This window comes from Oncorhynchus nerka, linkage group LG6 (genome assembly GCF_034236695.1).
Source record: "Oncorhynchus nerka isolate Pitt River linkage group LG6, Oner_Uvic_2.0, whole genome shotgun sequence".
Taxonomy (NCBI): domain Eukaryota; kingdom Metazoa; phylum Chordata; class Actinopteri; order Salmoniformes; family Salmonidae; genus Oncorhynchus; species Oncorhynchus nerka.
The window spans coordinates 25003790-25026754 of record NC_088401.1 but is presented as its reverse complement, the minus strand read 5'-3'; positions in this window follow the sequence as shown (position 1 = coordinate 25026754).

The following is a 22965-nucleotide window of genomic DNA, read 5'->3' as shown; positions in this document are numbered from 1 at the left end:
GTCTGTGTCTGCTGTGTGACTGAGACTGAGAGCAGTGGCTCTCCCTGTCTGGACGGAGATGGATTTGTGTCTGCGTGCTCAACGCGGCCCAGTATGACTCCCTTGTAATTGAAAACTGGGCTTTGTTGTCTGGGGATTTGTCCTCTATAAAACAGCTTCAAAACAGGAAAACCAATAGTGGGAATAGAGCCCCTAACGTAATTAATTTTGGGACTATTATTGCAGGAGGAAGAATTCTAATCAGTTGCAGATTCCTTCCTGTTTGGTTATCGTGACCGTAACCAATTACAAGTGAACTTTGTGTTACAGTTTCACTTCCTGTGCTACCCAAATAGTGGTCAGGCCCGGGATTGCACAGGCGAAAGACAAAAAAAAGAGGGATTGAGAGGGAGCAAGAGAGAGAGATATTTACAGATGTCATAAGTTTGACAGTTTAATTGCAAAAAGCCGCATGCATCTCTGACCCCTGAATAAAGCACATAGCATGTGCCCTTGAGCTAAACGGAGAAGTTTTTGATTTGGGCTCGCTTTCTGGTGGAACCCCTCCTTCTCAGCTATAGGGCGAGGCTAGACCTCTACAACTGAGGAACAACGGACTGAAGCAAAGTCTGAAATATGGAAATGCATAGATAAATCAATTTATGATCATATCAAGACACAATTTGGCATTTCTGTTTCCTCCTAATTCAATAAAGCCCATAGCACAAAATAAGTAAAGGTAGAATACATGAGAATATCTAGATTAGCATAAAGGGTAGAATTTTTTCAGTACAGAGATGTAACTCAATATGCTATGGTACTTCCTTACAAATTCTCCACACTTATTAGGGTAGGAACTACTATCGCTGAGGGCCTGCCAAGCTGGTATACTATAGGTTACGGCATATTACAACAAAATGGCCCCTAAGTCAATCATCCTCTTTTCGTTTGGGAGATACTTTTGGCATTGCTTTGCTTTTAGAGTTTCACAAGAGGAACACTGCTTCAAGACCATTGTCAGTCTCTCTGGTCTGGGCACCGGCGCTCTCTCTCCCCTCAGAACATGGGGAAGCAACGGGCTAACCAGGGCGCTTGCCACCGAGCTCTCCAGAGTAAATTGGTAAAAACCTGACCTGCCAAACCCAGCTCCCTTTGGCTTGATCTCCTTCCTCCTTCAATTCTCCCCCAGCCTCCTGAGAGCCTGTTCCCATGGTCGCGGGCTCTAATAGTTTTTTGGCACATATAAGTTGCTCTATTCCACCCCAGAGGTCTCTCTAATTCACTTTTGATATCATTGTTTAGATGATGTGGAATTATGGGATGGCACTGTGGGATTGGGATTGGCAACGTGACATTAATTAATTTATTCTAGTTTGATAATGATAAGACACCCCCCACCCCATAGATCACAGATAAATATTGCCATTTAAATATGAGCTCATATGCTTAATAAATTATGCATTTAGCAGTTTTGCCTATATTTGCTTGATAGTTCAATAACATCCCATTTAGATGGTGTAAAATATGTACACTTTTCTGTACTAAACCTTCATAAATGTTACTTAAAATCGCTACATTTTAACTAAATAAATACATTTAAACCCAACTACCCCGCCTATGGTTATTCTCGAATTTCATGTCAAAAAGGCAAAAAGTGTAACCAGAAACACATAGTATCCACAATGCACCAGTAACATGAGAGTGATGCTGTACATAAGCGGGTATATAAATGTATATTCCCTTGGAACACTATAGTGCTTCTCCAAACATGAAAAATGGGACAAGTGCCATATTATTCAGTGTGAACACGAGGACCCAACTCGCTAAACTAATACAAGCACCACCAAATCATATCCCGGGCCTGCTGCCTAGGATCATTTCAGAAACAAACAGTATCCCCTGAAAGGATTGATTCTGTTAGATAGTACATTGATCACCTACATAGCCTCCAGAAAGAAGATGGCTTTACAAGCAATAAGATGTGAGACAATTATATTATTTTAGTGAAATAAGACAGAGTACAAGCGCAGAGTGCCAATAGCCCAGGCAGCCCTTTGTGGTTAGCTCGTGTGTTTGTGCTTCATCCTCAAGTGGCATGGTAATCCACTAAAGTTTCCCAGCTCTGGTTCCTCAATGCAATCAGGATGCGAAAGCTCACCAGTGATTGCGTTCATTTGTAAAAGCATCCAAGCCAAAATTGAACCCCAAGGCTGATAAACTATAAAGATGCTGATCAGGGTGGGAGCTAAATAGACTACACTGTAGGGCAGGAGGTGTCAGCGAGCCATCCAAAAGACCAATGACTCTGTGTACCTTATTCCAAACTGTGCTGCTGCCCAGAATACCAACAAAAGGAAGAAAAAAGAAGGGAAACATATAAAACAACTGCAGGATTATTATTCATCCCCTAGCATCTTTCAAGGGAGCACATTTTCAATTTAACAGATTAACAATTTGGAGATGTTCTTTGTGGACCTCATTAGATGGAGTTTATTCATTGTGGGAGTAGCTCTTATGAAGCAACATACTTTTATTGATCCTTGGGGGTTAATTTTGAAAATGTATGCAAGGAGTGACTGATTTTAAATTAGGCCCAGGAAAACATAAATGACTCTCAACCTAGACACAAAACTCTAATTTTTTTATATTACGATATGCCACTATTCCTTTTAAACCATAATAATCAGCCATTTCAAAAAAATAATACTATAACTGCTTCTAATATATCTCCTACTACCTCTTTATTATCTCAATTTTATATTATATTTCTTTATTTTAATTTAACACACAACAACACCTATTTGCATACTTTAATGATAACAGTGCAGTTATTTCAAAGACATGGTATTGCACATAAATTGGAGACAGAGAATAGAAAGAGGACCTGTTTTCTCTTTCAATTCTCGGGGCCCCTGTGCTAAAATGTCAGAGACATCACCATTAGAAGCGAATTCCAGGAGCTATGTGAATGGGACGATTGAAGACCCAGTTTGATTGACAGGTCTACCTCTCTCCCTCTGCCCCCAGGGTGATTGACAATGTGGTTCATCTCACATTTTGTGACTGAACTAATCCAGTAAATTCCTACCAGACGGTACACAACTCAGCAGAGACCTCTCTTCTCCAGGTGGACTTTTATCTCCTAAAATAAATATGTTTTTCCATCTACGACTCTAAAAACAAACAGAGTATAATTAAGTGTAAGTACATAATTAAGCAAGTTTAGAAAGTGCTAGTTTTCAATAAATTAAAATGTGTGCTAATTACATATGGGAATAATTCCTCCTGTTGTGCTAATGATTAATATTGTCATAGGTGTCTCAATATGGTGCCAGTGTTGAAATTGGATCACCTCACTGGAACGATTGATCTCTTGCCAAGTTCAATAATTAATTTGACTACTTCACAATCACTGCCACACAACTATCTCAACACATACAGTGCCTTCAGAAAGTATTCACGCCCCTTGACCTTTTCTACGTTTTGTTGTTACAAAGTGGGGTTAAAATTGATTTAATTGTCAATTTTTTGGTCAACAATCTACACAAAATACTCTGTCAAAGTGGAAGAAAAAATTGAACATAAATGTGTGTGTGTGTGTATATATATATATATGAATGTAAACACAAATATATTTTGATTAGATAATTATTCACCGCCCGAGTTAATAGAAACACCTTTGTCAGCGATACAACTGTGAATCTTTCCAAGTAAATATTTAAGAGCTTTGCACACTTGGATTTTGCAATATTTGCCCATCAAGTTGGTTGTTGATCATTGCTAGACAGCTTGCCATAGATTTTCATGCAGATTTAAGTCAGAACTGTAATTAGGCCACTCAGGAACATTCAATGTCGTCTTGGTAAGCAACTCTAGTGTAAATATGGCCTTGTGTTTTAGGGTTATTGTCCTGTTGAAGGTGAATTCGTCTCTCAGTGTCTGTTGGAACGCAGACTGAACCAGGTTTTCCTCTAGGATTTTGCCTGTGCTAAGCGACATTCCGTTTCTTTTTTATCCTGAAAAACTCTCATGTCCATGCCGACGACAAGCATTCCCATAACTTGATGAAGCCACCACCATGTTTGAAAATATGGAGAGTGGTACCCAAGGATTTGTTGTTGGATTTGACAAATATTAATATACATTTCTTTGACACATTTTTTGCAGTATTACTTTAGTGTCTTGTTGCAAACAGCTTGCATGTTTTTGATTTGTTTTCATTCTGTACAGGTTTCCTTCTTTTCATTCTGTCATTTAGGTAAATTTTTTGGAGTAGCTAAAATGTTGTTGATCCATCCTCAGCTTTCTCATATCAGAGCCAGTCTTTGTGGTTGAATCTGTGGTTGAAATTCACTACTTGATAAAGGACCTTACTGTATGTGGGGGGTACAAAGATGGAGTAGTCATTCAAAAATCATGTTAACCACTATTATTGCACACCTAGTGAGTCCATGCAACTTACATTTGTTAAGCAAATGTTTAGTCCTGAACATATTTAGGCTTGCCATAATAAAGGGGTTGAATACTTTTTGACTCAAGACATTTCAGCTATTCATTTTTTTATTCATTTATAAAAATGTTCAAAAACATAGTTCCACTCTGACATTGTGGGGTGTTATGTGTAGATTAGTGACACAGATCTCAATTGAATCAATTCTATTTTCAGGCTGTCACACAACAAAATGTGGAAAAAGTCAAGGGGTGTGAATACTTTCTGAAGGTACTGTAGTTCTTCACCCACAAGGTGTTCAGTGTGTCCTCTTGACCTGTATTTGGATGTAGGCAGTTCCTCACACAGTTGCCACATCACATCTGTATCCACGCTGCTGGCATTCAGCTGACGAAGATGAAGACATCCACAAAATGGATTGAACCCACAGGACTTTCACTAATAAGTTATTGTGCAATGTATAATATGTGTAGTTACCTGATCGTCTGGGACAACTCCTTGACTGTTGTGGCCAATCTTAATAGGGAAAATAAAGAATGGAATGAGAGGTGTTTTCATTAATCATCATTACTAAAAGAAGGTCTGCATTTAGTCATAATTAATTGCACGGTGAGGTTAGTCAGACACTGACTAACCTAACTCTTATCCTTAGAGTACTGGTATGCACATAATCAGTATACGGTGAATAGGCTTAGTGTACTGAAAATGTGGGGAATGAAGCAAGTGCAAACTTACTGTAGTAACTGAGTCACTTTCCAATGCAAAGACTTGTTATCAATTGCCTCCCAAGACCAGAACTTGGACCTCAGATCGATTTGCAAGACATGGACAAGTAGCCTTGTGGAAGACATCTATAATCACATAAATTGAGATCGAGATCCACTATATGATTGTTCAGGAGCTTTTTGCAATTGAAGACAAAAGGGGTGGATATATGATCTGAAGTGAAATGGAGGACAGCACATACATGAATACATGAATACCTTCACTACCAGAAGAGGCTGGTGAGAGGTGCTATAGGAGGACGGGCTCATTTCCCCCTAATAATCTTTCACGGAGGCCCGTACTGTAGCACTCATGTCTGGGACATGACTCTGCGGCCCTGTGTCTATGTATTTGGTTGTACTGTTTGTGTGGCTGAGGTGGCTAAATCAAGAGAACAAAAGTCTAGCGTGAGAATCAGGTGTTCAACCAACCTGAGAGAATAATGATGAAAGCCAAAGGAGCCAGTTGTGACAATAAAAAAGAAAGATAATAGACCACCGCAAGAAATGAAAGAAAATGAAGAATGACTCCTACAAGAGGCAAGTATGTATGAGGTTTTGCACTTTCTAAATGGTATGTCTTTGAAGTCAAAAGAGCCCTATGGGTGTGGCTGTTCACGGTTCCAACATAAATCTCTTCATGTTATTATTAGCATCTCCCTTATTGTGTAGAGGCAGTGATGTCAAATATTCAATAATTAAATGAAACTATTTCAGAATACATGTATATGCAATTAAAGGGGTAGTTTGACCAAATCTGTGATATATAGGTTACAGCGCAGCGCGTATGATAGACTTAAAAATGTGAAAGTGAATACAAGGTAAAAGTGTTGATACATCACATTCTTGTAGGGGAAATGCTATATTTTAGGGCCTCTGAGGATATATCTTTTGAGAATATAATTGTTGATGGAATGAGTGGAATGATTCAAAATTCATATAATTATTTCTTGACACAACCAATACATCTGTCACAGTGGCTTTTTTTAGTTGAAATAGTTTGAAAAAGAAAAGGGTGAAAAAAACGACTAATGAGGAAACCTTACTGCAGGGGGTTTCTGCTCTACTGACTATCATATTAATGTATTCCTCTGTGCATTTAACGGATCATCAAACACTTAACTTATTTTCCATATTTCCCTCTGAAGACATGACTGGACACTGGTGTCTACCTTGCCCTCCACAGTAATGAAGGGCATTCATTATCCACACCTGATTAGATGGCATGGTCATGTACCAGACCTTCTATCCAATTCAACCCAAATATTACTGTCATGTTTGTTTATTGAAAAATGATATTGATTCGGTTCTATCTGTTCTATTATGATTGTTCAGTTAGTAATTATAAGTCATTAGTAAATACGTGTATATGTACTTCATAAACATTTATTACAATAACCTGGACTCGTGTATACAAATTATGAATGGCCTTATAGATCAACGAACTGTGTCCTATGTGACTCAGTTGGTGGAGTATAGTGCTTACAATGCCAAGGGTTGTGGGTTTGAGTCCTGCTGAGGCCACCCATAGGTTTTTAAATGTTTTTAATTATGCACGTAAGACGCTTTAAAACGTCTGCTAAATGGCATATATTATATAACTATAATATCATGTAATAATGTTTATATACAGTTTATAAGCAGACCTACACGTACTAGTTTTCCTATACTTCTTCTATGGGGCGACTGTAGTGTTCTCAACATGAGCATATAAATAAAGCCGAGGTCCTCACACAGTGGGGGAAAGAGCCCTGTTTCTCTTTCTTTCTCTGTCTCTCTTTCTCTGACTCTCTCGCTCTCTCTCTCCCTCCCTCTCTCTCTCTCTCTCTCTCTCCCTCCCTCCCTCTCTCTCTCCCCCTCTCTCTCTCTGTGTGAATCAGTGAAAGTGCCTAAAGCTCTGGTGACTGGTGGTGTAATCTGTGCCTGGCCTCTCTCCACCTCCCAATAGCGCTCCCTCTGTCTGTCTCTCTCTTCCTCTCTCCACCTATCCACACATGAGAGATTGACAGTCATCACTGCTCTCCTTTTTTCTCTGGCAGACAGATGAAACCTACTCATTACAGTGGATTGGGAACAGAGTCAACTGAGAACTGACATTTGTTTTGGTGACTGCTATAGGACAGACTAAACATGCTGGATCATGCTCTTCACTGTCTTGGTAATTGCTTCAGATTTAATTACCATAAATGTTTTACCCTATGATACTATTTCACTTTGTTTACATTATTGTCATAAAGATTTACATTATACAAACGTAATACATTAAAACTGATATTTCATTATTGTAAGGTTTAAATTGCTTGATACCTATAAGTATTTGGGATTTATTCATAGAACTAGAAGATGTTGATCACTTTGTTGTCAAATGGCTAACTTGAAAGATACCATGCTTGGACAAAAGCCCAAAACAAAAAGCTATTTCTTGCAGTTGTCCTTTTGAACAATAAACTAAAGAGCATGGATGCCAAATATTGGTTTGAATGTTTTGAATGTTTTGCCTATAGCTGTTCCAGAAAGAGGCAATGCCCGATTAATCATGCCCCACCAGGCCGACAGCATGCCATTTCTACACAATAAATGGCATTACACTAAACTAAGCTCACACAACCTATGCAGATAACAGAGCCATTCATTTTAACATGCGCATGCTAAACCTGCCTGATAAACGATATGCCTAGCAGCACTTCCGTCCATATTTTATCATGGGAAGACACCGCTCTGCCTATACCCAGATTTCCCTATTCCAATGCAGATTCAGGCACAGATCTCCTCAACCTCGAACCGGCCTGGCTCCCATAATTAACTTTTATTGTTTTATGTCAAAGACGACAGAAGACACTGTGGTAAAAGTAAAATATAGATATCGTTCATTTACCACAACTCACAGGAACAGATTTTTCCATAGGTAGTCATAACCACAGAGGTAACATCAGAACTTTGGGAATAACTATAGTGGTAACAGGATACATCCTTGTGGAGCACATATCCAAGATTTTTGACAGATACCTTGACAGGCCAACTAGTGACCTGCTCTGAGTTGAGACCTGTTGGCTGAGCCTATAGCATCCAGGGCCTGCTCTTCTACATTAACCTCCCATAATCATGCTGAATCCCCCTCGTAGGCCTTGGGTGACGTCTCGTCTCACAGATAGGAGGGGTTCTGTGCATGCCTTTTGTTAAAAGGTATCATTAATAGCTCGGCTGTGACCTCTGACCATCCCTTTAAATCATTAGGGGCACTGGTTGTAGAGCAACTGCTGGTTTCTATTTACCGTCCCCACAGGAGTTTTGAAAGCCTCTGCCTTCTACGATATCACTGCTGGGGAGAATCACTGTCTGTTGGTCTGGCAATCTACGAGTTGGATTTTACTGAATGTTATTGACTGTGGATGTAATGTCTAAAAGTTATTTATTGATATTTTAGATTTTAACAGTCGTATGTCATAGGCAGCTACACAGAGATTTGGTCTCTCTCCATCACTTGGCTGACCTGTGTGACCAGATTTACTATCACCTTCTCTGTTATTGTTATTATCTTATTTCTTACTTATGGCGATGCAACATAACAAATTGTATTTTTAAAGGCCTCTATTTTTAATCCCACTTCCTGTCACTGTAGCATTCCACAGTAGTTGACACTATCACTGGTCCCAGTGTGTAACCCAACACTCAGGTCTGGGGGATATCAGTGTCAGCTGAGATCCACAGGAGTCAAATCTAAATTTGTCTTTATCATTTGCAGGTGACGGAGAAAACACTTATTTTAAGGATGATATAATGGGTGACATAAATGCTGACATAATGGATAACATAATGGATGACAGAATGGTTGACATAAATGCTGACATAATGGATAACATAATGGATGACAGAATGGATGACAGAATGGTTGACATAATGGATGACATAATGGTTGACAGAATGGTTGACCTAATGGATGACAGAATGGATGACAGAATGGAATGGTTGACAGAATGGTTGACATAATGGATGACAGAATGGATGACAGAATGTTTGACAGAATGGTTGACAGAATGGATGACAGAATGGTTGACATAATAGATGACAGAATGGTTGACATAATAGATGACAGAATGGCTGACATAATGGATAACATAATGGATGACAGAATGGTTGACATAATGGATGACAGAATGGTTGACAGAATGGTTGACAGAATGGATGACAGAATGGATGACATAATGGTTGACATAATGGATGACAGAATGGATGACAGAATGGTTGACAGAATGGTTGACATAATGGATGACAGAATGGTGGACAGAATGGTTGACATAATGGTTGACATAATGGATGACAGAATGGATGACAGAATGATTGACATAATAGATGACAGAATGGATGACATAATAGATGACAGAATGGTTGACATGGAGCAGGAATTAAAAATAATGTTGAGGTGCTGTACATTGTATGTGCACACTACATACAACCAACAACAGAAAGGTAAAGCTAGGTTGCTAAAGTTGTTTTTGGAAAAATGCAAAACAACACAACTTGGGGATGTGTTTGTGTTGTGTATGTACACTACCGTTCAAAAGTTTGGGGTCACTTAGAAATGTCCTTGTTTTTGAGAGAAAAGCACATTTTTTGTCCATTAAAATAACATAAAATTGATCAGAAATACAGTGTAGACATTGTTAATGTTGTAAATGACTATTGTAGCTGGAAACGGCTCATTTTTTATGGAATATCTACATAGGCGTACAGAGGCCCATTATTAGCAACTATCACTCCTGTGTTCCAATGACACGTTGTATTAGCTAATCCAAGGTTATCATTTTAAAAGGCTAATTGGAAAGGAAAACACTTTTGCATGTTAGCACAGCTGAAAACTGTTGTACTGATTAAAGAAGCAATAAAACTAGCCTTCTTTAGACTAGCTGAGTATCTGGAGCATCAGCATTTGTGGGTTCGACTACAGGTTCAAAATGTTCATCAAGAAAGAACTTTCTTCTGAAACTCGTCAGTCTATTCTTGTTATGAGAAATGAAGACTATTCCATGGGAGAAATTGGCAATAAACTGAAGATCTCGTACAACGCTGTGTACTACTCCCGTCACAGAACAGCGCAAACTGGCTCTAACCAGAATATAAAGAGGAGTGGGAGGCCCCGGTGCACATCTGAGCAAGAGAACAAGTACATTAGAGCGTGTCGTTTGAGAAACAGACGCCTCACAAGTCCTCAACTGGCAGCTTCATTAAATGGTACCCGCAAAACACCAGTCTCAACGTCAACAGTGAAGAGGAAACTCCGGGATGCTGGCCTTCTAGGCAGAGTTGCAAAGAAAAAGCCATATCTCAGACTGGCCAATAAAAATAAAAGATTAAGATGGGCAAAAGAAAGTTCTTTGTTTCTGGCCATTTTGAGCCTGTAATCGAACCCACAAATGCTGATGCTCCAGATATTCAACTAGTCTAAAGAAGGCTAGTTTTATTGCTTCTTTAATCAGTACAACAGTTTTCAGCTGTGCTAACATAATTGCAAAAGGGTTTACTAATTATCAGTTATCCTTTTAAAATGATAAACTTGGATTAGCTAACACAACATGTCATTGGAACACAGGAGTGATAGTTGCTAATAATGGGCCTCTGTACGCCTATGTAGATGTTCCATTAAAAATGAGCCGTTTCCAGCTACAATAGTCATTTACAACATTCACAATGTCTACACTGTATTTCTGATCAAGTTTATGTTATTTTAATGGACCAAATGCGTCTTTCTTTCAAAAACAAGGACATTTCTAAGTGACCCCAAACTTTTGAACGGTAGTGTATGTATGTATGATTGTGTAGCGGGTTGCACTTGATACCATTCAGTAACATATCACTTAAATCTGGCTGCGGGGCACAAAGTCCATTTGTCACGTCACGCTTTTGTTATCGGGCACTCTTCAGAGCAACAAACAACAAAGTGCACAAAAGACCCCGGCACAAAAGTTCAGCCTCGTCCAACCAGCGGCTCGCATCAGATGTGACGCAGGTGTGGATCGGAGAGGGAGAGGGAGAGGGAGAGGGGAGAGAGAGAGAGAGAGAGAGAGAGAGAGAGAGAGAGAGAGAGAGAGAGAGAGAGAGAGGGAGAGAGAGAGAGAGAGAGAGAGATGAAGAGGAAGAAACAGGAGAGGGGGCGGAGTTAGAGGGAGAAGGTGTGTGTGTATATATGTTGGCTGGGTGGTGGTGGTGGGGTCCTCAGGCCCTGCCTCCCTGCCCCATGGTTAAATCATGTGTACAAGCTGTTTCCAATAAACTGTTAAATTTGATAAAGAGGGCAGTATTATATTACAAAGCCCAGAAGGCAACTTGGACTTCTGGTATCATGAATACATTTTGCCTGATAATAACTTTGCGACTTCAATCGCCTGCAAAGAAAAACCTGCTCTCTTGGAAATCAAGTCAGGGATGACACCTGTATAAATCGACACCCGATGAGATTATCATATATTTATGCTTTCTGCATTAGTGTTAAAAGACTCCAACAAGTGAGCAGGAGTAACCGCGTGTACTGCTGAAGTGCCACAGGGGTGGCAAATATACCTCCCAGTGATTTCCTTCTTTTATTCAACATACAGAAGATGCAGAGATGCAGCCTCTCGCTATGACAGTGTACGATAACGCAGCTACGACAAAGCATCCTTTTCTAAAGATTTATTCGCTGGATGTTTGTTGCTTTTGGGTTTCAGGAAGATAAAAAAATATATGTTTTGATATATTTATACTATTTATTCTATGATTTGCTGTCTACTTACTATATCATAGATTTACACCATTTATTTCTGGGAATTCTTCATATGATATCAACAGTGCCATTGAAATATTTTGATGACATTCCAATAGAATGACAATGTGGAGAGAAAGTTTCTTACAAAACACCTACTAGGTCTACTGCCCTTCCTGACAACAAAAACAACAGAATTATAGCCATCACGGAACACAATGAGAGATTCTTCCGAGAGTGAGCAGGCCTTCTCTCCTATGTTACCTACCCAACCCGTCTCTGTGACGTATGTTAGGTATGTTCAGTAATTGGAAGATTTCAGTGCTATAAAGATTTAAATCCACGAGGAAGTGCAGTGAACCTGTTAAAATAACAGATCACACCTGAGCCTGGTGCCTTATTCACAACGCTAGGGGACAATACACTCCTCCCATATTGCACATTGTGTGCCACAATACCAAAATAATGGCACTTCTTGGCGTGCATATATTTTACAAACTTTTATTTTCACTTTTATTTGTTAACTCTAGTATAGAATGACCATAGTGTGAAATATTTACACACAAATGACTGGAAATAACACTTACTCATACTAAGTCATATCTAAACATGCCACACAGGTTGGTTTCACAATGCAAATAGTCCCTTACATGAGTAGAATGACGGGCTTTGTGAAGGTCTTCTAGCTGTAACTGGCATTATTCTCTCTATTTGAATAACGAGAAAAACAAATCATCTCTGGTGTGGTTGCACAGTGTGCAAGTTTGCAATGTTCTACCCTGTCAAAGACTTCATCTGACATAATTTAGTTTGAGCAATGGGAGAACTGACCACAGAAGGCCAGTGAATGTTTGAATTTGCCTACGGTTGAAACGGATCAAATCAAATCAAATTGTATTTGTCAAATGCGTCGAATACAACCGTGAAATGCTTACTTACAAGCCCTATGGAATTTTATCACACACAATATGAATTTAAAGGTTTAATGGGACTGAAGGATTTATTGTGGCTTGTGTTACAATGATATATTGTCTGTGTACTTTTACATGTTGGTTGTGTTTTACCAGTGTTTTCCCAATTCATGAATGAAGTAATTTTGTCATCGCCGTTTGAATCCTCTGACTGAACATCTTAGATGAGCACCTTTAAGATGGAAGTGCTCCTTATACCATTTAACCTGAGTCTGACATTACCTTCCCAACCAACGTCCAGCCATCAAAACGTTTCCATTTCGACATGCTGAGCCGAACATGCCACATCTCATCTGGTATGGTATTTCAAGTAGGATTTTTGATGAAAAACTATGTTGTTCAAGATTACCGTGCACATGAATTGCGTTGGGAACGTGTACATTCAGTCAATCAGGGAGAAGAGAGCGGAAAACCGAAACTTGGGCCCACCAATTATCAAGCAATCAAGCACTTTAATGTCTCTGGAATCACCCATCATCCTGTAGGATTATATTCATTAACAGGACAAGACTGGACAAAACAACCACAAATACTAACAATAAGTGCCTGTCTCCGCTTTAAAACAGGTCTCATTTGTTTCACTGTATTATTTCATAGAGAGAACTACAGATAACAGGGCAGGTGTCATGTAATGTCAGACTGCAGAGACATGCCTTCATACACGTTCTAGGTATTCAACCCACTGCTTGTGTACAGTACGGGAACATACACTTATTGTAAATCACCCGAGACTCTAACAGCAAGGTGTCTTCAGTAGGGATTCCCCTAACTTCAGGAAGAAGTCATCTAGACCTACTGTATACCTAAGACTATATTGCTCAATCACAAGATGGACGTCACACACATTTCTGCGAACACTACCAAGCTGACTGCAGTTACCAATCTAAATCCTCATGTCAGTCACTCTAATGGAAAAAGGCTGAAAACAATAGCAAAAGAGCTATTAAATAGTTAAACAGCATCCTTTAGTTAATGAAATCTGTCCTTCTAAGCCGCTCTCATGCCACGACGAGACAAAAACAATGTCCACTTCCTCTTTGGTATAAGCCTCTGAAAACGCAAACCGGATGACTCGTATTAGGTTGACGATCAGAGGCCCTAGTATTATTAATGGCCTGATTACTAAGGAGAGAGAAAGGGAGAAAGTGCGAGGGAAACATCCCCTTTGGGGTGGAGGGCGGAGGGGACGTTGGACCCTTATTTCGGGGACTGGGTCCTCCTGGGCTGTTAATTGGAGGCCTATCCGCTGCTCCTCTGTCTGTCCCGTACTGCGACTGCAGTGTATCCCCCAGAGGTACAGGGAATTATCGTGTCTGACTTTCACTATATTTAGACCATTAGGTTGTGGTTTAAAAGGGAAAGTCAAAAGATGCCATTCTTTATTAATGTCTGAGGATATGAAATGGGTTGAGTTAGTTTCCCGCGACCGCCCCGAGGACTTCACCTTTTCAAATATAACGAATGCCTCAATTAAAATCCCTTTCAAACACCAGGCTTATTTTTCGATAACAATCGACCTCCCTGTATTCCTCTCTCACTGTCTCCCTCTCTCTCCCTCTATTTCCCTCTTTCTTTCCCTCTCTCTCAGAGGAGAGATGATGACATTTTGGGACGTGCAGGGCAGATGATGCTCCCTCAGAAAGACAGATGGAGGGATGGGAGAGCTAGGTAGAGGAGAGGAGGGGATGAGAGGCAGGCCCTGTGAATAAGGTGGACCAGCAGATGGCAGGGTAAGAGCAGTAATACTGACATTTTCCAGTGAAACGCATTAGACGGTGGGTCAGTCCTCACCCTACAGCCACCTACACACTAATATACTGGCTGCTAGAGCGACATTGCATTACAGCGGATCCAAACTTCATTCTCATCTGACAAGTGTTCAGTACATTACGTATTTGCCTTTGACAACAGTCTGCTGTGAAGTCCTAGGAGAGTGGTACCGTTTAAGCGAGGAACGTTATTCGTTTTAATGAAGGATTGGCCGCTTTATGTTTTAGTTTGTACGATGAGCTGACTGATCAAATACACTGCCATTACTTCTTAAAGTTAACTACGTGTGGCAGAACACATGCAACTTTCACGTCTCAACAGTGTTAAAGGGAAGTTACTTTGTATATTCTAAAAGTTGCGAGATACTTTGTCCCCATTTTAGGCTTAAAGAAAATACGAGTAAAATTCATATGTTTTCAGGCCATCATTGCCATTTGGATGATAAAATGTCTTAGGATCTGTCGAGGCTGCCTGGCTTTAATATAATACCACTTACAGACAGTGAATAACAGCAAACAACTAAATGCAAAAAACATGTCCTGCTTGTTCTGCTAAGATCCATGACTGTGATCAGCATCTAAAGTCCATAGTGATCCACATTTATGTCTGTTGTTGTTTAGCTTAGCCCGACTTGCCAGTTTCCAGTTCAAGCTGGAGGGAGGAAACTAAAGACAAACTTGTTCCATTCAGTAATATTGAGTGATTAATAGTTATGTCAATCCCCTTTTCAGTTTTGGTTACACGCTGGTTTTATGTCATTACCTTTGCCCACGATTTCTAATATAAAAGCTGGTCAACTATGACCACAACAGAGTTACAAATCAAGACTAAATGAAGTTAATCCAAGCAACCACATAAGACATTATGTTCAGAATGCGCATGTTAAATGGAATTCTATAGAACATGGATGGATAAGATGGCAATACTCTCTCTGTGCTAAAGACAAAACAGTCTTTCTTCTCTCAGGGCGAATTCCCAAAGGATCTCAGTGAAGGACAACAAGAAGCTCGCAGCTATCTATGCCTGCCCTGCTGAAGCCCAACATATTTTATACAAACAGTCCTTTTCAGTCTAAACCAATAGCGTATGATATCCCGATCTGAAAAGATCCAGTCATATACCACAAAGAAAGCTCCTGCCTTTTGGTCTTTTGCTTCCAAATAGATTGTAGTTGATAGGATCTCATGACAGTTACCGAACAATGATGTCATGGTTTGTATATGAATATTTCATTGAATTGTCCCATTTATATTGAGGGATGTTTGTAGAACTATACAGAAATTGCATGTGATAATCCCTGGTGACACTGTCCTTACATCCACCAATGTTGGGAAAATAAATCTTTCGGTCTCCAATAGAAAGGCCTTTGTCCTCCACTATGAATCACACAGACCCACAGTAACTCTGCTGACTCTGTTCCTCTCATAAACTGTATCAGAAGTCCGAGACGTTGAACATTGCAGGAAACATAGAGGACAGTGACTTTCATTTGCTTGAGATTGAAAATGGGGAATTGTAAGAATTGTAAATCATATCAAATGTCAGATTACGCTGCTGAGTAGGCCTACTGGTTAAATTGCAAAAGCAGAAGATAAATCACAGATAAAAGTTGAACACAAATGTAAAAGAAAGATCAAGAGAACTAAGAGCTGTGACCTTGAGATAAATATGAATATAGTTTCATGCTTTACCTTTAGTTTAATATTTTATTTTTGTATTGAAAAAAACAACACATGTAAACTCTGAACTCGTACCAAGAGACGGCTATGTCTCTGAACAAAACTATTGCCCTTAAAATGTAATCAACCTTTCCTAGCTTACATCTGAAGAGTGCACTTGTATTTGTCTGTATTTGTTTTTCTTAATTTCTCAATCTCTTTGATCTAGTCATTTACAGTATAATCTTTGCCAGCCTGATAGATGTCTCTTCCAGGATGTACTGCCATCTTAGACTCATGATCACTTCTTCATGTCTTCAGCCCAAATTATGATTTACTGAGCTTCCATCAATGGTTCACAATAGAGCTGAAGTACTCAAACGTGTTGAGACAGACATCTATTTAGAGACACAAAAATGTTTAGTGGCTCACCCTTTCAAATTAAATAGATGGCGTCCCGGAGAGAGCCTATCAGAAATGATTAAAAAGGGTGGAAGATGGTGTATGAACTGTCAAGACGTGTCAGCACAGGCTAACGGACCGCGCTGAGAAGTGGAACCTATTAGCATTGCAGCGCATAGCAACCTGCTCCTTGCGTAGCCCAGAGCCATGATCTTAACAAGGTGCAAACCACATCGGTTTCTACCCGTACATGTCTCTGAAGTTTGCTGGTGGTTAACTGAGATGGGGAGGTTGAGTGGCAAGTGGGAGTTGCAGGTTGACAGATAGTGTTTACTAAGTATGCAGAAAATCACTAAATGTATTTAATCTTCCTTACTGTAGGAATGTGATATACAGAAATGGACCACTGGCACTGCAACTCTAATACTGCTGCATGGGTAAGTTATATGGAATTCATACAAGCATGTGGGTTATCTGCTTCATATTTATAGACTGTACAATAGATATAGTTGCACTTTACTGCAAAAATTCTAATGAAACTCTACTCTTTAAATCTCAAATATACCACATGGATGTGCAACGCTCACTCTACAGATCAAGTTACACTTTCTGCGTTTACAAAATGTCTTGTAGCCTACAGTATGATTTATATATAACAATGTCACTATATTACTATCCACCACCCAAAGTTTCAACAATATACGAAAGTCTAAATGAATAAGAAACATTGACATTTTTACACCCCCAGGACAGGTAGTGTGTGTCTATGTTCTGTGTTTTGGCAGACTGTGAGTTTTGCGTAGAGCTCCAGACTTTAAACCCACTCTCCCTGTATCCTGACTGGTCACCAAACCTGTTACGCTCATTAGTACACATTGACCCTGTTGTCCCCTCCCCCAGGGCCCAGGAAGCATGTTCCCAGCTTAATGCTCTGCTTATGTATTATTTGAGTCATAATCAAGAGACAGAGGTGACCATCCTTGTCACCACTTTGAATTAGAAGAACAGTGAGGGAAGACCTGCACTCTGCTGTAGGGGATCCACTTTCTGAAGAGATGGAAAGAGAGAGAGAGAGAGAGAGAGAGAGAGAGAGAGAGAGAGAGAGAGAGAGAGAGAGGAGAGAGAGAGAGAGACAGAGAGAGAGAGAGGAGAGAGAGAGAGAGAGAGAGAGAGAGAGAGAGAGAGGACAGAGAGAGAGAGAGAGAGAGGACAGAGAGAGAGAGAGAGAGAGAGAGAGAGAGAGAAGTACTTGTTTATCTGTGTTATTCCCTTTCTCTTATTTCTTCACCTGTGTGAAGAGTCGGTGTTGACTTGGCTGGTAGGGTTTTGTATGGTAGAACTATTGTGTGCACTTTGATGCTTCTTTTAAAGGTTTAGAAGCATCCAGATGCTCTAAGTATTTTATTTTATAGTCCAGTTAAATTGAATAGTTTGTGTTAGATATACTATATCATAATTGTAACGAATCCTGTAGTCTCTGGAAGTTATGACCTATGGCTTCTTCCCCCTTGAAATAATAATCTAAACATGTTACCTTTCAGACTGAGAAACATAAACAACACAAACGAAACTCCAGGGGCATGCTCTCTACCCTCATCGCTCCTCCTTCCATCCCCCTCCCTCCCTCCCTTCTTCCCTCTCCCTCCTTCTACCCCCCTCTCCCTCCTTCCTCTCCTCCCCTCTCCCTCCTTCCTCCCCTCTCCCTCCTACCACCCCCTCTCCCTCCTTCCTTCCCTCTCCCTCCTTCCACACCCCTCTCCCTCCTTCCTCACCTCTCCCTCCTTCCTCCCCTCCCCTCTCCCTCCTTCCTCCCCTCTCCCTCCTACCACCCCCGTCTCCCTCCTTCCTTCCCTCTCCCTCCTTCCACACCCTCTCTCTCCTTCCTCACCTCTCCCTCCTTCCTCACCTCTCCCTCCTTCCTCCCCTCTCCCTCCTTCCATACCCCTCTCCCTCCTTCCTCCCCTCTCCCCCCCTCCTTCCATCCCCATCTCCCTCCTTCCTACCCCTCTCCCTCCTACCACCCCGTCTCCCTCCTTCCACACCCCTCTCCCTCCTTCCTCACCTCTCCCTCCTTCCTCACCTCTCCCTCCTTCCTCCCCTCTCCCTCCTTCCTCCCCTCCCTCCCTCCTTCCATCCCCCTCTCCCTCTCCCTCTCCCCACTTCATTCCCCTCTCCCTCCTTCCACTCCATCCATCCCTCCCTCCTTCTCCCTCCAGAATCCAGAGAACATCACAACAGGGACCTGAGCACTTAATCAGTCACTGCGGCACATTTCGATACCAACCATTTCATATTACTTTATTGACTCAACTTTTATGCTCTTCTTCATCTTGACAGTAAAGAATGAGCTGACCGTACCTTTTGGAAATTGGAGGCCATTTGTGGCTGACTCCGTGCTCAAGCATGTGACTAATGGCAAACCCTAGAGGACTTTCTGAGGTATCACTCAAAAATAAACTTTTCTGGATAGAGAAAAAAATCACTACGACTCTGTTGGATCATATCATAAAAACTGGAACAGAGATATTTGTTTAAAATAATTACCAAAGTGAAGATTTTTCACTTGCAATATTGGGTTATGGATATTGTAACAGGGTAATTTGAAACACTGCCTGTTTCAACACTGCCAAAACAAGTTATTTTGTTAGTCTGGTTCACATACTGTATATATGGCAGAGTTTACAAAGACTTTTCATCTTGCCAAGGCGACCTTGGTGGAAGGACCCAACGTAGTCGCTTGAAGCTCTCAGCAAGCCCCCACAGAGTGTCTCATCTCTTCAAATTAAAGATGAGAGCTGCCTACTCTGTAGCTACTTTACTTTTGGCATGTAGTCTTCGCTAATTACTTTGAGCTGTTAAGGGAAACATATCTGGGGAACTAGACAGGAGAGAAAGACCTACAAACCCACTTAAAGCATAATCCTATTTTCAAATTGTTCTCGATAGCTACATCTTATCTGACCTGTTGGCTATGCCATTGTTTCAAACCCACTTCTAATGCATAGACCTTATACTGTAGTCATTCCTTTTCTATTACAATGTACTTCCATTGGTATTAAGACGTTATTAATATGGGGTCACGGTGTAGTGTGTATTGTAAAGCGTCACAGTACCATGGGTTCTAATTGGGAACCATTGGGTTGGTTACAGTTTGGGTTTCTCAACAAGTGCTGCAGGTAAAGTGTCATGGACAGTTTGAAGATGTCAGCTAGCTTCCTCTCTTTAAAGCTGTGAGGGCTTCTGAGTTGGAGTCGCAGGTATAGGTCAGTCCTCCCAGGCATATTTTTGGCTAAATCAACAATGCCCTGTATATTATGCGATGGTGTAGTGTGTAGTGTTTTTATTTTAGGTGCAGGAGCAAATGTTTTGTCCAATTACATCATAGTTTCTCAATCAAAGTTTGTATCGACAGGTGTATCTTATTGAATATTATTACAGAATATGCATGAAATGTATCCTCCAATTGCAATGTCTGCCTGTCCCCACATTATTCTCTCAAGAAAAGGCTCTATTTTTAATACCCTTCAACACCAAGTTAGGCATACCTCATTTCAAAATAGGCCATCATCCCTGTCAATCATGAATGATAATTCTTCACGTTTTACTAGTGCAGTGTCCAAACTGCATCTGCATGCCAGTCATTTGATTGATCTCAATCAGTTTAATGAGAATATAATATGCATGTATATCTTCTTGAATGACTGTTTGGTGAGTGAATTACAGCAGATGGTGTTAAACTATTAGCCTTTCTTGTATTTTGTCAAAGCATATCCTGACTAGTGGCGCTGTTGAGTTGACTAGTGGCGCTGTTGAGTTGACTAGTGGCGCTGTTCCTAAAATCACACTAGGATGTAGGTGTTTTTGGTGTAACAGTAACGCTATAGGCCTACTTCCTCCCCTCTCCCTCCTACCACTCCCCTCTCACTCCTTCCTCCCCTCTTCCTCCTACCACCCTCCTCTCCCTCCTACCACCCTCCTCTCCCTCCTTCCTTCCCTACTATGCCATGTTATTACATTCAGTTCTGTTATGTAAAATACTCATTCATTATTATGTGATCTTGCGGGACATTGATTCATCTTCAGAAATTATTTCCTAGAAATATTTTAACCAGCTCTATGTATTCTCAAACGGAAAAAAGTGATCCAGCACCACTACATCCCTGTGCGAGGGCTTTCAAATTTGACCAATCACGGCACTATTTCCCCATAAAACAGCCCAATCATCACACTATTATCACATATAACTGACCCATCACCGCAGCACAAGAAGAGAGCTGGCAATATCAACCAATCTTCGCATATTTAACACATAATATGGTTAAATCAAGCCACACCTCAACAAACTGTTTCTCTCGCCAGCACATTTTCACTACAAATTGGACCAAATCATTGCATATTGACAGTGGTGTAGTGGAGGGTATATGTCGTATTGCCCTACCTACTTTATTTTCTGTGGTCATTGCGTATACTCACGTCTTAATCCCTATGATGCATATCAAAGTAGTGTAGTGGAGGTATACAGCCTATCAATTAATGAGGCTAATGGAACAGATTGGAATGTTTAGCTTAAAATGTCATTTGAAAACCAATAGACAGGAGGCCGCATTGGAAGACTTTATAAAATAATTGTCTCCACGTTTCTATGGTGGGATTTTGGCTAGGCTACTTTGTAGCAACATGCCTCTTAATATGAAGTAAAATGTAGAGATTTCAAAGAATTAAGGAACAGGAAATGTATCATTAGCTATGCTAATGATAGGCTGAACCGTAGATGGAAAGGCTTGGCCCAAAAAACCTGCTCAATTAAATGTTAACTAGCTACAAAGTAGTAGTACCTGGCAGAATAATATCATGATTATTTGCATCAATCCAGTGTCACTTTGAAAACCTGGAAAAAATGAAAATCATCTAAAAATGTCGGACTCAGTTGACAGCCTCATTTTTCTATTTCAGTAGTGGGCCTACTACTAGCACAGTACAGCGTGGCTTGGCCTGACAGTTAAGGAACGATGTGGGGCTTATCATTTTAGGTCATTCAGAGTGTATGCCACTGTTTCTCATAACATTTTCTCCCCCTTTCCATCGTCAGGCGGGCTGTTTGGAAGATGTTGGGGAAAATTAGAGTATACCCACTTCTCTAGACAAATGTCAGAATTGCTGCAGCCACAAAAAAAAAAATCACAAAAAATCCCTGAGAAATCTTGGAGAGACTGACAAGTGTGCTTTGGGTTAGCACGCTGCATGGCAGCGATACAGAGCTGGGAAAATATTCTTGTAAATATACGGCAGGACTACCAGGCTCTAAGGGGTACGTTCCATGCTTCGCTCTGAGAGGGTAGTAAGTGTTAAGTGTGTATTGGCCGTACCGCATGCCCTCAGGTACATGGTAAAGGCTCCCTCGCCTCTTTGACCAAGGCCAGACTGAGCGGATGGGGAATACTGAAACCATAATCAGGTTTAATTCACTGTAAAACAATATCCCAACAAGAGCTTCCGTAGAAACCCAGCGAAACCTGCTCTTGCTGGCTAAATATGAAAGAAGGCCAAACAGCCGTAATACTTTAAAACAGCAAATTAGCAGGATAAATCATGTCCAACCGCAGTCAGCAATGGTGGTATGCGATCTGGTTTACAGTACTGTAAACTGCTCAATTTAACTCCATTTGTCTCCCACTGGCTCTCTCTCTCTAGCTAAATAAGGATATCAATTAGGGTAAAGCACTCGGCAAAAGCTCCCAAGTTAACCATCAGCTGAAGCATGAATGGATCTTGGGGGATATTGACTGCAGCAGCAATAGGTTTGTAAGTGGGCTGACCAAGGGTAATTAAACCAGTATTATCATGTTACAGCATTTATGGTTATTCGCAGGATATACGGCCCATGCAGACACACTCTCCACTGTAGAATAAGTAAGATAATACAGGAGGAGTAATGTCTTAACATGGCGTGGGGATAATCAAGACCAACCTATCGCGCACTATATGAGTTGTCCTTGATCTATGTGCAATTACCCTATAATTACACAGATAATTACTGTATGGCCAAGATTAATAACTTTATTAGTGAAAATGGTTCACTTTTAAAGAAGGAAATGTATATGTTGGACTAGTGAAGTCAAATTGACGGAAAGTCAATTAAAAGGCTTATTTTGTATCTCATTACTCATGTATCTCACCTTGGAAAAGCACCTTGAGAAGCTACATGTAAAATGTTTTTTAAAAAAGTCCCTCGCAC